At 38.6% G+C, this 16,306-nt stretch overlaps 1 protein-coding gene across 5 annotated transcripts in view; it reads right to left on the bottom strand.

Annotated features, from left to right (window-relative positions):
• The window catches only part of PDGFC (platelet derived growth factor C), a 252,462-nt gene that overhangs the window by 69,668 nt on the left and 166,488 nt on the right, over positions 1–16,306 (bottom strand). The window lies entirely within an intron of this gene.

Raw genomic sequence — 16,306 nt, 5'->3', positions numbered from 1 at the left:
TCAGTGGCTGGAGAAACATCAGTTCAGTTCAGTTGCTCAGTCGTGTCCGACTCTTTGAAACCCCATGAATCACAGCATGCCAGGCCTCCCTGTCCATCACCAACTCCCAGAGTTGGTGATGGAGAAACATCAAGGATCATTCAAATTGAACTGATCAGTCAACTTGAGAATTTGGGCATACCTAGCTATAGATATTTATGTTAACTGACTCAGGGATGTTTATTTCTAAGCACTCAAAATTCTTTATGGAGAATTTTAAACCTACACAGTGAGTCAAACAAAGGAGAACATTTCAGAGAGAGAACAACATAAGATGGAGTAATTCTCAGGAAAATACAAGAGTTCTATATGTAAAACTGGGGATGTTGTACATGTACATGGTGGACTGCACACAGTAGGAAGTGAATAATTTTAAATTATTACTATGTAAAAATACTGGAAATATATAAGCCATAAGTTCAGTCCACAAAGATAGAAAAATTAAAAAAAAACCAAGAGAGTATAAGATGAAAACAGGTAAAGACAAAACTATAAAAGATATATTCAAATATAAAATTAGGATTCAGAAACAAAATCAGAATAAAAGAGATGGTTCTCAGAAAGGGGCGGGGAGGGAGAGAGAGAGATGAGGAGAAAATGGAAAGATACAGAAGGGTCAACAATTTACATACACAGGAATGATAAAATCACAGATAAAAATGGATTTCACATCTGCAAATATGCTTTAGGTAACACTATACCAGTTAAATCTGAAAGGCTAAATGACATGGATGCCTTACTAGGAAAACATAAATTATAAAGCTTGACTAAAAAAACTAGAAAAAGTGAACAGACTAATAACACCAGAAGAAAGTGAAAAGACTGTCAAATCTTTATCAATAAAAAAGATGCAATTGCATGAAGTTTATAGAAGAGTTCTATTTGATTTTAAAGGAATGATAATTTCAATTTTATACAAGAAATCATAAAAAAAATTTTAAGATAGATATTCACTCAATTAATTTAAAAAAGGCTAGCCTAAATTTTATGAATAGAGTTAACAATACTGTATCATATAGTTGGAAGTTGCTAAGAGTGGATCTTAAATGTTCTCACCACAAAAAAGAAGTAGAGTGATCTGACAGTAAGGGGCTGTGAACCAACCCATAGTGGTAACCATATTGCAACATACAAGTATATCAAATGAACATGCTGTAGGTCTTAAACAAACACAATATTACATATTAATTACATCTCAATGAGACTAGAAAAAATAAACATTTATAATAAATGGGAAAAAGTATTATGTCCTAGTTTTTTGAAATGCCAATATCAAACATGAAAAATGAAGATCAATTTCATTCATAAATGGAGGGAAATGCAAAAATTCTAAATAAAATTTAATCAAATATCATCGAACAGTGGATTAAAAGATATAATGCTTCTTAACAGAGTATGAATTTAGTTCATAAACTTGAGGATTAATATAAGAATAACTTTTAGAATATTCAAAGGAGAAAAACTATATGCTCATATTAATAAATATTGAAAAACATAATAAATCAAATAGATAAAAACTGAGTCAACTGTGAAGTGCAGGAAATATTTAAATCATGGTAAAACTGGATAACATAAATTAACTGCAAATAGTACATTAAATAAAACCAAATTCATTCTCATTAAAGTTAAAACAAAGGCAGGACTGGCCAGTCTATTGTTTTTCAGCATTTTGGAAGAAAGATTTAGCTACTTTAATGAGAGGAAAGCAAATAAACATAATAGAAACAGAGGAAAAAATTATCGTTGGTGCTCAGTCGCTCAATTGTGTCTTACTCCTTGCGACCTTTTGGACTGTAATCCATTAGGCTTCTCTGTCTGTGGGTTTCTCCAGGCAAGAATACTGGAGTGGATTGCCATATTCTCTTCCAGGGAATCTTCCCGACCCAGGGATTGAAACCACATCTCCTGCACTGCAGGTGGATTATTGACCACTGAGCCATTGGAGAAGCCCCCAAGATGATGCTTCAATTCAGTTCAGTCGCTCAGTCATGTCCAACTCTTTGTGACCCCATGAGTCACAGCATGCCAGGCCTCCTTATCCATCACCAACTCCCGGAGTTCACTCAAACTGATGTCCATCAAGTCGGTGATGCCATCCAGCCATCTCATCCTCTCTCGTCCCCTTCTCTTCCTGCCTTCCATCCCTCCTAGCATCAGGGTCTTTTCCAATGAGTCAACTCTTCGCATGAGGTGGCTAAAGTATTAGAGTTTCAGCCTCAGCATCAGTTCTTCCAATGAACACCCAGGACTGATCTCCTTCAGAATGGACTAGTTAGATCTCCTTGCAGTCCAAGGGACTCTCAAGAGTCTTCTCCAACACCACAGTTCAAAAGCACCAATTCTTTGGCGCTCAGCTTTCTTCACAGTCCAACTCTCACATCCATACATGACCACTGGAAAAACCATAGCCTTGAATAGACGGACCTTTGTTGGCAAAGTAATATCTCTGCTTTTGAATAAGCTGTCTAGGTTGGTCATAACTTTCCTTCCAAGGAGTAAGTGTCTTTTAATTTCATGGCTGCAATCACCATCTGCAGTGATTTTGGAGCCCCAAAAAACAAAGTCTGACACTGTTTCCCCATCTATTTCCCATGAAGTAATGGGACCAGATGCCATGATCTTCATTTACTGAATGTTGAGCTTTAAGCCAACTTTTTCACTCTCCTCTTTGACTTTCATCAAGAGGCTTTTTAGTTCCTCTTCACTTTCTGCCATAAGGATGGTGTCATCTGCTTAGTTCACAACAAATCCCTTAATGCATGTTGATGTATGGCAAAACCAATACAATATTGTAAAGTAAAAAAAATAAATTAAAAAATTTAAAAAAAAAGAACAGATTTTACTCTATAAACATAGAAACTGGAAATGCTTGGGCATCATCCTGCTATGGGGAGCAGTGGCTTGAGCATGGGGGGAGAGGATGTAAAGAATGACTCCAGGCTGTGAATATCCTGAAGACCTGACAGAGATGGTATGGGTGTGAGAGAAAAACAGGTGTCAAAGATGACTTCAAGGTTTTTGGCTTTTAAAAATCAACCAGAACTAAAATAGAATTTAGTTATCTCAACAAACTTGAGATCAATATACAAGGATCAATAGTATTTCTTACTGATATTATTTAAAAAAAAAAAGAGTAACTGATTAGAGAAAAATGTCAAAAATGTGTAGTAATGTATTTAACCAATAAAATATACTTTATGAATAAAGGCAAATGATATTACTAAGTGACAAAAAGGCATGCATTTACAGTTGTTCAATTGCCCAGTTGTGTCTGACTCTTTGCCACTCCATGGACTACAGCATGCCAGGCTTCCCTGTCCTTCACAATCGACCGAAGTTTACCCAAGTTCATGCCCTTTGCATTGGTGATGCCATCCAGCCATCTCATCCTCTGATGTCCTCTTCTCCTTCTGCCCTCAGTTTTTCCCAGCATTAGGAAAGACTTGCCTTAGGAAGACTTTCATTAGGAAACAGCATTTCCAATGAGCTGGCTGTTCACACCAGGTAACCAAAATACTGAAGCTTCAGCTTCAGCATCAGCTCTTCCATTGAGTAGTCAGGGTTGATTTCCCTTAAGATTGACTGGTTTGATCTCCTTGTTGTCCAGGGGACTTTTAGGAGTCTTCTCTAGCACCACAGTTTGAAGGCATCAATTCTCTGGCATTCTGCCTTCTTTACTGTCCAGCTTTCTCAACCGTACATGACCACTGGGAAGACCTCAACCTCTGTCGGCAGAATAATGTCTCGGGTTTTCAACACACTGCTTAGGTTTGTCATAGCTTTAATGCCAAGAAGCAACCGTCTTCTGATTTCATGGCTGCAGTCACCATCTGCAGTGATTTTAGAGCCCATGAAAAGGAAATCTGTTACTACTTCCAATTTTTTCCCTTCTATTTGCCATGCAGTAATGGGGGAGGATGTCATGATCTTAGTTTTGTTTTGTTTTAGTCTTAAGCCAGCTCTTTCACTGTCCTCCTTCAGCCTCATCAAGAGGCTCTTTAGTTCCTCTTCACTTTCTGTCATTAGAGTGGTATCATCCGCATATCTGTGGTTGTTGACATTTCTCCCACCTATCTTGATTCCAGCTTGTAACTCATTCAGGCATTTGTCATGATGTGCTCAGCATATAGGTAAAACCAACAGGGTGACAGCAGACAGCCCTGTTGCATGACTTTTTCAATATGGAACCAATTAGTTGTTCCATACAGGGTTCTAACTGCTGCTTTTTGACCTGCATATAGGTTTCTTAGGAGACTGGTAAGATGGTCTGTTATTCCTATCTCTTTAAGAACTTTCCACAGTTTGTTATGATCCACACAGTCAAAGGCTTTATTGTAGTCCATGAAACTGAGATAGATGTTTTTTTCTGGAATTCCCTTGCTTTCTCTATGATCCAGTGAATGTTGGCAATTTGATCTCTGGTTCCTCTGTTTTTCTAAACCTAGCTTGGACATCTAGAAGTTCTTGGCTCACATAATGCTGAAGCCTAGCATTAAAAATTTTAAGCATGAACTCACTAGCATGGGAGATGAGTGCATTGTCTTATGGTTAGAACATTGTTTAGTACTACCCTTCTTGGGAATTGGGGTGAGATTGACCTTTTCCAGTACTGTGGCCACTGTTGGGTCTTCCAGATTTGCTGACATACTGAATGTAACACCTTAATGACATCATTCTTTAGTGTTTCCTATAGCTCTACTGGAATTCCATCACATCCACTAGCTTTATTAAGAGCAATGCTTCCTAAGTTCCACTTGACTTCACACTCCAGAATGTCTGGCTCTGGGTAACTGACCACACCATCATAGTAATCCAGTTCATTAAGATCTTTTTTTGTACAGTTCTTCCATGTATTCTTTTCATCTTTTCTTTACCTCTTCAGCATCTACTAGGTCTCTACTGTTTCTGTCCTTTAATGTGCCCATCTTTGAAAGAAATAGTCCCTTGAAATTTCCAATTTTCCTGAAGACATCTCTAGTCTTTCCCCTTCTGTTGTTTTACTCAAGTTTTATGCACTGTTCATTGAAGAAGGCCTTCTTGTCTCTTCTTGCTATTCTTTGGAACTCTATGTTTAGTTGGAGGTACCTTTCCCTTTCTCCCTTGCTTTTTACTTCTCTTCTTTCTTCGGGACTTCCCTGGTGGCTCAAAAAGGTAAAGCGTCTGCCTACATTGCAGGAGACTCGGGTTCAATCCCTGGGTCAGGAAGATCCCCTGGAGAAGGAAATGGCAACCCACTCCAGTACTCTTGCCTGGAGAATCCCATGGACAGAGGAGTCTGGTGGGCTACAGTCCATGGGGTCGCAAAGAGTCAGACACGATTGAGCAAAAGCCTCCCCTCCTTCAGAAACCACTTTGCCTTCTTGCTTTGCTGTTTCTTTGGGATGGTTTTGTTCACTGCCTCCTGTACAATGTTACGGACCTCTGTCCATAGTCCTTCAGGCAGACTGTTACCTAGATCTAACCCCTTGAATCCATTCATTACCTCCTCTGCATATTCATAGGGGATTTGATTTAAGTCATACCTGGCTGGCCTAGTGGTTTCCCCCCTTTCTTTAGTTTAAGCCTGAATTTTGCTAAAAGAAGCTGAGGACCTGAGCCATAGTCAGCTCCAGGTCTTGTTTTTGCTGACTGTATGCAGCTTCTCCATCTTGGCCTACAAAGAATGTAAACAATTTGATTTTGGTATTGACCCTTTGGTGATGGCCATGTGTAAAGTCATCTCTTGTGTTGTTGAAAAAGGGTGTTTGCAATGACCAGTGCATTCTCTTGGCAGAATTCATTTAGCAGTTTCCCTACTTCATTTTGTTCTCCAAGGCGGTACTTGCCTGGCATTTATGTTAACTTTTACCAAAATCCCAAGTCTTTTAAAAAATTTGTGCAAAATAATAATCACAACAACAATGCAAGAAACATGGAATACACACTATTTGCAGGTACTTTATGAATATTAACTGACTCAGTCTCCAACACAATGTTATCTTAGCTCTGATTATTAAAACCAGATTAGAGATGGGGAAACTGAGGGGTACAGAAGTAACAAAACAAGTCACACAGCGAAGAATAATGGGGGGAAGGGACCACGTTCCAGGCTTCAGAGCGCATATTATTAGCCATTGAACATACTGTCTCTAGATAAACAGAAAAGAACGGGCCCATAGAGCGCCAAGAATTCTGATGACAATTCCCCAGATTTTGTTCTTCTAAATGAGGATAATACTGATTAACATTCAAGCTTGTCATGAAAAGTCAATGAGAGAATGTACCTGAAGTAATAAGAATGATGACTAAGGAGTAAACTTCTCAATAAGTGGTATTGTTTTTAATAACTGATCAGCCCTGGGATTTCTTTGGAAGGAATGATGCTAAAGCTGAGAAACTCCAGTACTTTGGCCACCTCATGCGAAGAGTTGACTCATTGGAAAAGACTCTGATGCTGGGAGGGATTTTTTGGGGGCAGGAGGAGAAGGGGATGACAGAGGATGAGATGGCTGGATGGCACCACTGACTCAATGGACGTGAGCCTGAGTGAACTCTGGGAATTGGTGATGGACAGGGAGGCCTGGCATGCTGCGATTCATGGGGTCACAAAGAGTCAGACACGACTGAGGGACTGAACTGAACTGAACTGAACTGATCAGCACAACCACAAATGCAATGACTCCACTCTGTGAAATTGCAGATCCAGAGCTCCTCATCCAGCCCTAAGTTGCAAGGTCACAACCTCTGGCTCCAGGCAGACCTCAGAACCAGCCCCTCTGGGCTTTCTTCTCTCTGTTACAGAAACATCACCTTGTTTCATTGCCCAATTCCTGAAATTATGCCAAGATTCAGGAGCTCACTTTGCTGTGTCAACTGCTGAGAACTCCCTCTGAAGACAAAGCTCCTTTCTATTCTGAGGCCCACTTTTAGTCATCATTACTATCAAATAATTATTCTTACAATAAATCCACAAGAACACATGCACTTGCCTAGTGTGATACTTTGTGGTGTGTGGCTATTTATTAAACAGGTTGTTGTTCATTTGCGAAGTCATATCTGACTCCTTGCAACCCCCTGAACTGCAGTATGCCAGGCTCCTTTGTCCTCCACTATCTCCTACAGTTTGCTCAAATTCACATCCATTGAGTCCATGCTGCTATCATACTTTGCCACCCTCTTCTTTTGCCTTCAATCTTCCCAGCATCAGGGTCTTTTTCAATGAGATGGATATTCGTATCAGGTAGCCAAAGTATTAGAACTTCAGCTTCAGCATCAGGCATTCCAAAGAATATTCAGGGTTGATTTCCTTTAAGACTAACTGGTCTGATCTCCTTGCAGCCTAAGGGACTCTCACGATTATTCTCCAGCATCCCAACTAGAAAGCATCAATTCTTCGATGTTTACCTTCTGTATGGTCCAACTTTCGCATTAGTACTAATTACTGGAAAAAATATAGCTTTGACGATATGGATCTTTGTGGGCAAAGTGATGTATCTGTTTTTTAATACACTATCTAAGTTTATCATAAGCTTTTCTTTCAGAGAGAAGCCATCTCTAAATTTCAAGGCTGCAGTCAGCATTGCAGTGATTTTGGAGCCTTCAAAAATAAAATTTGTTACTGCTTCCACATTTCCCCTTCTGTTTGTCATGAAGTGATGGAGCCAAATGCCATGATTTTAGTTTTTTGAATGTTGAGTTTCAAGCCAGCTTTTTGACTCTCCTCTTTCATTCTCATCAAGAGGTTCTTCAGTTCCTCTTCATTTTCTGCCATTAAAGTTGTATCATCTGTATATCTGAGGCTTTGATATTTTTCCCAGCAATCTTGATTCCAGCTTGTGATTCATCCAACTCCACATTTCACATGATGTATTCTGCATATAAGTTAAATAAGCAGGGTCACAATATACAGCCTTGTCCTTTCCCAATTTGGATCCAGTCAGTTGTTCCAAGCCTGGTTCTAACTGTTGCTTCTTGAGGTTTCTCAGGAGACAGGCAGAGTGGTCTGGTATTCCCATCTCTTTAAGAATTTTTCACAGTTTGTTGTGATCTACATAGTCAAAGGCTTTAGGAAGTCGATGAAGCAGAAGTAGATGTTTTTCTGGAAGTCCCTGGCTTTCTCCATGATCCAAGTGAGTATTGGCAATCTGATCTCTAGTTCCTCTACCCCTATTAAATTCAGCTTGAACATCTGGAAGTTCTCAGTTCACATACTGCTGAAGCCTAGCTTGAAGGACTTTGAGCATAACTTTGCTAACATGTGAAATGAGCACGATTGTATGGTAGTTTGAAGACTCTTTGGTATTGCCCTTCTGTGGGGTTGGTATGAATGAAAACTGATCTTTTCCAGTCCTGGCAACTGCTCAGTTTTCCAAATTTGCCAACATATTGAATGCAGCACTTTAACAGCATCATCTTTTAGGATTTGTAATAGCTTAGCTGCAATTCCATCACCTTCACTAGCTTTGTTCATAGTAATGCTTCCTAAGGCCCACTTGTCTTCACACTCCAGGATGTCTGGCTCCAGGTGAGTAACCACACCATTGTGGTTATCTGGGTCATAAAGACCTTTTTTGTACAGTTCTTTTGTATATTCTGGGCTTCCCTTGTGGCTCAGCTGGTAAAGAATCCACCTGCAATGAGGGAGACCTGGGTTCAATCCTTGGGTTGGCAAGATGCCCTGGAGAAGGGAAAGTCTACCCACTCCAGTATTCTGGCCTGGAGAATTCCATGGACTATACAGTCCATGAGGTTGCAAAGAGTCAGACACGACTGAGCCACTTTCACTTCATGTATTCTTACCATCTATTCTTGATCTCTTCTGTTTCTGTTAGGTCCCTACCATTTCTGTCTTTTATCATGCCCTACCTTGCATGAAATGTTCCTTTAATCTCTCCAATTTTCTTGAAGAGATCTCCAGTCTTTCCCATTCTATTGTCTTCCTCTATTTCTTAACATTGTCCATTTAAGAAGGCCTTCTTATTTCTCTTTGCTATTCTCTGGAACTCTGCATTCAGTTGGGTATATCTTTATCTTTCTCCCTTGCCTTTCCCTTCTCTTGTCATCTCCTGCTTGACCATATCCTATTTACCTTGATTCATGGACCTAACATTTCAAGTTCCTATGCAATATTGTTCTTTATAGCAACTGAACTTTACTTTCACCACCAGACACATCCACAGTGGAGCACTGGTCCCACTTTAGTCCAGCTGCTTCATTCTTACTGGAGTTATTTGTAATTGCCCTCCACTCTTCCCCAGCAGCACACTGGACACCTTCTGACCTGGGGAGCTCATCTTCTGGCGCCATATCTTTTTGTTTTTTCACACTGTCCATAGGGTTCTCCAGGCCAGAATACTGGAGTGGGTTGTCATTTCCTTTTCCAGTGGATTATGTTTGTCAGAAGTCTTCACTATGTACCTGTCCATCTTAGGTAGCCCTGCACAGCATAGCTCATAGCTCTTCATTGAGGCAAGCCCCCTTGCCACGACAAGGCTGTGATCCATGAAGGGGGATAATTAAGTAACAGGTCATATAAATGATTGAGAATATACCTTTATCACATATGCCAACAACTACACCACTGTAGTACTGACAGACAGTAGAATTGAAATTAATGTTCTCCTTAGACTTAAGCAAAAGTTTCTCTCATGGATTATCATCTTGTTTGTTTTTCCTTCTAGTTTTAATACTTAGAGTAAGGACAAAGGAGAATTTGCCTATAGATGTAGGAAGATACATGGAAAAAGTAGGGCTTCCTGTAATGCATTTTAACTCTTGAGTTTCAGGAAACTAGGAATATTGAAATGGCAATGCATGTATCAAGGTTTACTTAAAGGGCATCAAAATTTAAGACAAGAAAGAAAGACTATGAATATACTTTCATCCACCCAACACCAAGGCCATCTCATGCATAGAAACCACAATTAACTATCACCCAAAGGCACCTTAGAGAATGCTCCTTCTGTATTCTGTTTACCTACCAACTAAAAATATTCCTTGAGTAGCTGAGTTCCATCGCCTAACACATTAGCAAAAGGCTATCACACCATTAATCAAGACATTTTTAAGGGACTATAATTGGTTAGGTTGTTTCATTTTTTAATCTTTGCTGTATTGTCATTATAATTGCTTGGACCAAGGAGCAGTAGATATGGGTTTTTCTAAAGCTGAGAGAAATATTTAAGTAGTGTGATAATAAAATTTGGATAGGATTCATGCAATGCTTATCAAAGCATTATCATGACTTCAGGCCTGATTTTAAAATAAAATATTTAAATAGCTGATCAGCAGCATAAGTGATTTTAAAAGACTTATCTGTTTAGACATACAAATTTACCTTTTGATGATAAAGTCTGTAAAAATGACAAAATAAGTTTACTACACCAAAGTGAAATAAAAATATTCTTCCTCTTAAGATACTAGAGAATTTCAAGCATAATCCTGAATATGAGTGCTATTTTTAGAACTCAAGTACTTATTTTGATCATTTATACTCATTAAAAATTATTTCATAATACAATGATTTATGAGAAAAAATCTTAAAAAAATACTTTCAGGGTTTTAAAAAAAATCTGGCCATCAAGTATTGTTTATAATTCAAAGTTTTAAAACCAGTAAGAAGATATCATAGCCTAGTACTTCAAGAAACACAAATAGATGTGCAGACCACTTCAGTCTTGACTCATGAACTGCTTTTTTTAAGGAAATAGCTGTTCAATAATAAATGGCTTCAGACATCAGGTTCCTCTTCGCAAAATGAAGCAGTGAACTAGTTAGTCCAGAAGGCATTGCTTTTTTAAATCTTAGCTTTTTCTTTTTTCTGGCTTAAGATTCAAATTACATTTCCTTCGATGTGTATAGTCATGTCAAAAAAAAAAAAAACAACTTAAACACAGAATATATTAGTAGAGCACACCCACTACCACATTTTTCCAGAACGTCTGATTGTTTTCCAAAATATGTCTATGTGGCACCGTTATCACCAGATACCATCATTTTCTACAGCCAATCTCCATGGAAACCAACTTATAAATATCAGTATATTATGAAGTCAAAAATATATGTATATAGTCCTGGATGGAGGTGCTGAGAGACTGAGCAAATGTGCCAATGATTTGTCTGGTTCTGTGCACAGCCAGCCCTCTCACCAAGCAGCCTAGGAATAGGGGCTTTCAGCCCCCCAGGGAGTGAAGCCCCCTCCCTTCCTCCTAACCAAGGCACTTCCACAAAACCTTTCCAAGTGCTTACTGGTATGAAAACCTAGGGCTCCCCAACTGCAATGCTGTCTAGCAGCACAAAATCCTTTTTCTTTTAAGTTGAGCAGCACAAACCACACCTTAAAAGGTTAGCTTTATGGGAAAAGAATCTAAAAAGGAACATATATATATCGAGTTGCTTTGCCATATACCTGAAACTAACACAACACTGTAAATCAACTATACTCCAATTTTTTTTTTTTTCTTTAAAAAGATCTTCTTTTGGAACACAAAAGCACGTTTTGGAATTCATGTGACATAGGCTCCATCCTACTCTTCTGATAAGAAATAGGCCCCTTATCCCTCCTTCAAGATACCAAGAGTGGCTCCAAGGAGTACCAACAGGATGGGGTCTGGCATAAAGAAGATGCTGAATTAATGGATGCTTTTATTATCAAATGAAAATTTTATTAGATTCCTAGACTTTCTCATTTTTCATTTACCTGTGTTGTCTAAGTCACAAAAGTGGAATTTTACTGCTATTTTGTGCACTTTTCTAACTTTTCTTCAGTGATCACTCTATAGAATACAGGCATATATTTGTGTATGTATATACGCCCATCCATATGTAAATATACACATATACACACATATGCATGTGTGTACTTAGGGTATACATATATAAAGTAGAATAGGTAAAATTCTACTCACAACACTTTCATTTTTATATCACTCCTAAGTACACATGTATCCACTTTAAGGATATTCATTATTAATCTATACTATTAATCTCTTGGAATACTATACAAATATTTATATGTATATATGTGCATCCATACACACACACACACTCCAGAAGCTGAATTAGGTAAAGATGGTACAAGTTTTTTAAGGTTTATTTAGCAATTTAAAAAATTGATTTTCACTTTGAGTTTCTCTAAGATCATCACTTTTACTTCCAATGAAAAAAGATGTATGGGATATATGGGATTATATTTTCCTCAGAACCTGACTATGGAATGAGGCAAAAGAAAAAAAAGGCTGCCATATCTCAAGAAACTAAACAAAACAACAATCTTCATATTTGGGGAAGCATTTCAGATTGCTTGGTGGTTTAATCACTGGTAAGTCCTGCGAAGGCAATTACTTCATATTTTGAGCCTGAAAAGGGAAATGAGAAACAGGAGGCTTTGTGCCCACTTGGCTCCACCCGCCTTCCTGGGCAACATCCCTCGGCTGGGTTTTCTTGGCCCAGGGATTGTTTTATTTTCCTCTTCTCACTTTAAACATGTTCCTCTTGCTCTGTGTTTCTTTCCTTATCCTGGTAAAATTACCCCTTTGAGGGGCTTTAATATCCAAGATTCCTACCACAGGCTTTCACAGGTTCCTGGGCTACCAGAAAATTCAGCTGTTTTCAACAACTGACAGAAGGGGTAGAACAGCTTTTTATTTTATTTTTTAAATTATCTCCTGACTTCTACTCATATATTCAGAAAATCTTATCTACCTACTTATTTCTACTAAGCCTCAATGTTTTCTCTGAAAATGACAGGAATCTATCATTCACTTCTGAACTTTATTAATCTTGTAAGTAAACAAGAAAATAATATTTAAAAAAAGCAGCAGAGTACCAAATCATGTGCCATTTAGGCCAAACCGATATTCAACAGGAGCCACGTATAGCAATTTATGTGTTCTGGTTTCAGTTACAAAGCTGTTGATATTTTCATTTAAACCAGAGTTTAAAATATGAAAAAAAAAAAACACATGTAAAATGTAAATGTCTACTACTGTTTTAGCACAAGATATAAGCTTAGAATATAAGCTCTTAGAAGGCAGGGGCTGCATTTCTTTCCTTCCTTCTTCTTTTTTTTTTTTTTCGAAATCTCCACATCCTCAGCTTCTAACTACTATGTGACACCAAGGCACAAATACTGATGCATTCATTCCATTTCACTGACGCGAGAATCGAAGTGCTTCAAACCACACAGGAAAGTGAAAGATAAGGCAGCACGCAACCTCCCCACACCCCCGCGCTCTGCAGACTTCACTTCAGCGATCTGATGAAACACAGACAACTTTCCCGACTGCTTGTGGGCTTTTGGGCAACTGAGTAATTGTGGGCTGCGCAGGGCGTTAGTCATCCTGAACCTCAACCTGGGTGAGACAGCACAGTTCACCAGATGGCGAGTATGATCCCATTTTTCAGGACAGCAACTCCAGCAATAATATTCCTGTCATAGGTCAAGTACGCACTTTGTATCACCAATTATGACTCATGGGTTCCAGGCACACACGGCGGGACATCTCATGGATCTACTTAGAACCTGCCTAATGGCAACTTTTAAAGTACTGAGCATGGACTCCTTTAAATCAATGAATCCCACACACTCAACACTTTATAAGGCAACTGATTAAGTGCTGCAGGACCAACAGTATTAGCTCTATCATTTCCCTTGGCAAAACTATGTGTAATCTTCACATCTCAGCTGAATGTCATCTTCTCAGAGACTCTGTACAGGCAAAAAGGCTGCAACCTTCCCCAGCAAGGTCCATACTACACACATTACTGCTTTCAATTATATTTTTTGTATACCTGTCTCCTTACTATTCAATGCTTTCTGGAGTTCAGGGGCCCATCTAATAATCTTCTATTCCCAGTATTTACTTTGGTTTTTGATTTATACATAGCAAGGACTAAATGATTGATAAGTAATGGATGGATGGATAGATGGTTGGATGTTTGGACAAATGGATGGATGAGTTTATACATACATATATGGGTATGTGTGTGCTAAGTTGTTTCAATTGTGTCCAACTCTGCGACCCTATGGACCATGGCCTGCTAGGCTTCTCCATCCAGGGAGGTCTCCAGGCAAGAATACTGGGCTGGGCTGTCATGCCCTCCTCCAGGGCGACTTCCCAACCCTTGTCTCTGGCATCTATCTGCATTGACAGGGGGTTTCTTTACCAGTAGCACCAACTGGGAAGCCCCCATATATGCTAACACACATATGTATATGCAAACATAAGTAGTTATGCTTACACAAATGGTCTTAAAATACTCCTATATAACTAATATTCATACTCGTAAACATTTTTTTCTTCTTTCTCTATTTCTGCCTATTCACATGAAATGCAAGTGTAACTCACTTTCTCAACAATAATTGCAAGTGGCTTTTAAAAAATGAGACACTAGACTTTATTCAGAATAATAAATTAGACCCTATTTTTTAGAACTTTATTATAATGTTACTTCTTTCATTTCCTTACATGCTGCTCATTACCATGGTGAGTCCTCTGACTTGCTGTATACACTTTGCACACCAGCTGAATACTAGTTATGAAACTTGCTGTGTTTGAACTCTGCAATCTAGGTATCTCACTGTTTCTTTTTCAAATCTGTCTCCAAGTGGGGAGTCATACATCTCAATCCCAGGAATAGTTACTATACTGAATAAAGGCTTGTAAAGATAGTATTAATTACATATTCTCACATAAGCCTCAAGGCTTATTGTTATTATCAATCATTCTCTTTTAAAACAATATAGAAATATTGCTGATTTACCATGTTGTTTCAGTTTCAGGCAGACATCAAAGTGATTCAATTATACATATGTGTATACATCTATATATTCTTTTTTACATTCTCTTTCATTATAGCTTATTATAAAATATTGAGTATACTTCTCTGTTTATACAGTAGGTCCTTGTCAATTACATATTTTATATAGATAGTATGTATTTCAATCATTCTCTATGACTGAACGTTTTATATCTTTCAGGGCAATAACAGTCAGAACTGTAGCTAAATTTTCTAATCCCCCCCACCTGCTTTGTTAACGGAGATTAATGAATTATAAAGTGGTTCATGACTAATCCTCCCTTATCACAAACAGCCCAGCCCATGAATTGATAGTGCAAATATTTTTGTTCATTTCAAAATATTTTGTCTATTTCCTCTCTCAATATTGAAGTCCCATGATTTCAGGCCCTCATTAACATAATTCCAATTATTCTATTAGTCAGCCCTAATCCATACTTGCTCCTCCTTTGTCTACACAGTGTGAGGCCTGCCCACCTTAAAGGCTGGCCCACAAGCCACACACACTACATACAAATCACCATTGGTGATTTATCTGCTTTTTTGTCAGATAAGAATGTTGGACATTGCATTTTTCATTTACACTTAATGCATTTAATTCTGATTTACAGGTTGGTATCTGGAGAGCTTGCTTTTCTGAAGGCTGGCCTTGAGAAGCTCGTCCTGGCCCAGTGTGTTAGTCAAGCCAGATTTTGGATCATCTTAGCTGAAAGCCACCTTCTGGTGGTGGACTTATGAAGGAGATAAAGCTTTCAGGCCCTTCACAAACAAGGTGTTCAACTGTTGCTACCACACCTATATGTATCACATAATGAGTACATGGGGTTTTTTGATTTGTTTGCTTTTTGTGTTTTTAAACATTATCTTCATTTTACTGGACTATAATTGCTTTAGAATGTTGTGTTAGTTTCTGCTGTACAAAAACGAGAATCAGCTATATGTATATACATATGCCCTCCCTCTTGGACCTCCCTACCACCCACCCTCCACCCTCTACCCCTCTAGGTCATTACTGAGTACCAAGTTGAGCTCTCTGTGCTATACAGCAGCTTCTCACTAGCTATCTATTTTACACATGGTAATCGGACAATTTTTAAGGCCTCTTTTAGTCTGTATCCTCTTTTGTAAAATAAAGATAATCCCTGCCATGATGGATTGCTGAAAGACCAGAACTCATGTGAGTAACCAACCTAGTTCAGGGCTTGCAAACAGTAGGCGCTCCATAAGTGGTGCTATTTGTCATGTGGCTCTGATCTGCTAGGGATCTCTGCCTAGGCCCTCAGCCACCTAAGACCATCAGTAAAGGGGTGTAGTTTGTAAACAGCCAGCAGTAAACAAATCATCTTCCTCTCATCCTTTTCCCCATTTTCCTTCCTCTGTCCTTCTTTTTTTCTTTCCTTCCCTTTTCTTTCTTTCTTTTCTTTACAGACTTCATGGAAAACTTCGAATAGATTTTTAAACCTTCCATCTTATCTCTAAGAAATTCCTC

Source organism: Bos grunniens, chromosome 17 (genome assembly GCF_055505025.1).
Source record: "Bos grunniens cultivar Pamir isolate PY7600 chromosome 17, Bosgru_T2T1.0, whole genome shotgun sequence".
In the NCBI taxonomy this organism is placed as follows: Eukaryota; Metazoa; Chordata; class Mammalia; order Artiodactyla; family Bovidae; genus Bos; species Bos grunniens.
This window is presented reverse-complemented; position numbering and strand designations above follow the sequence as displayed.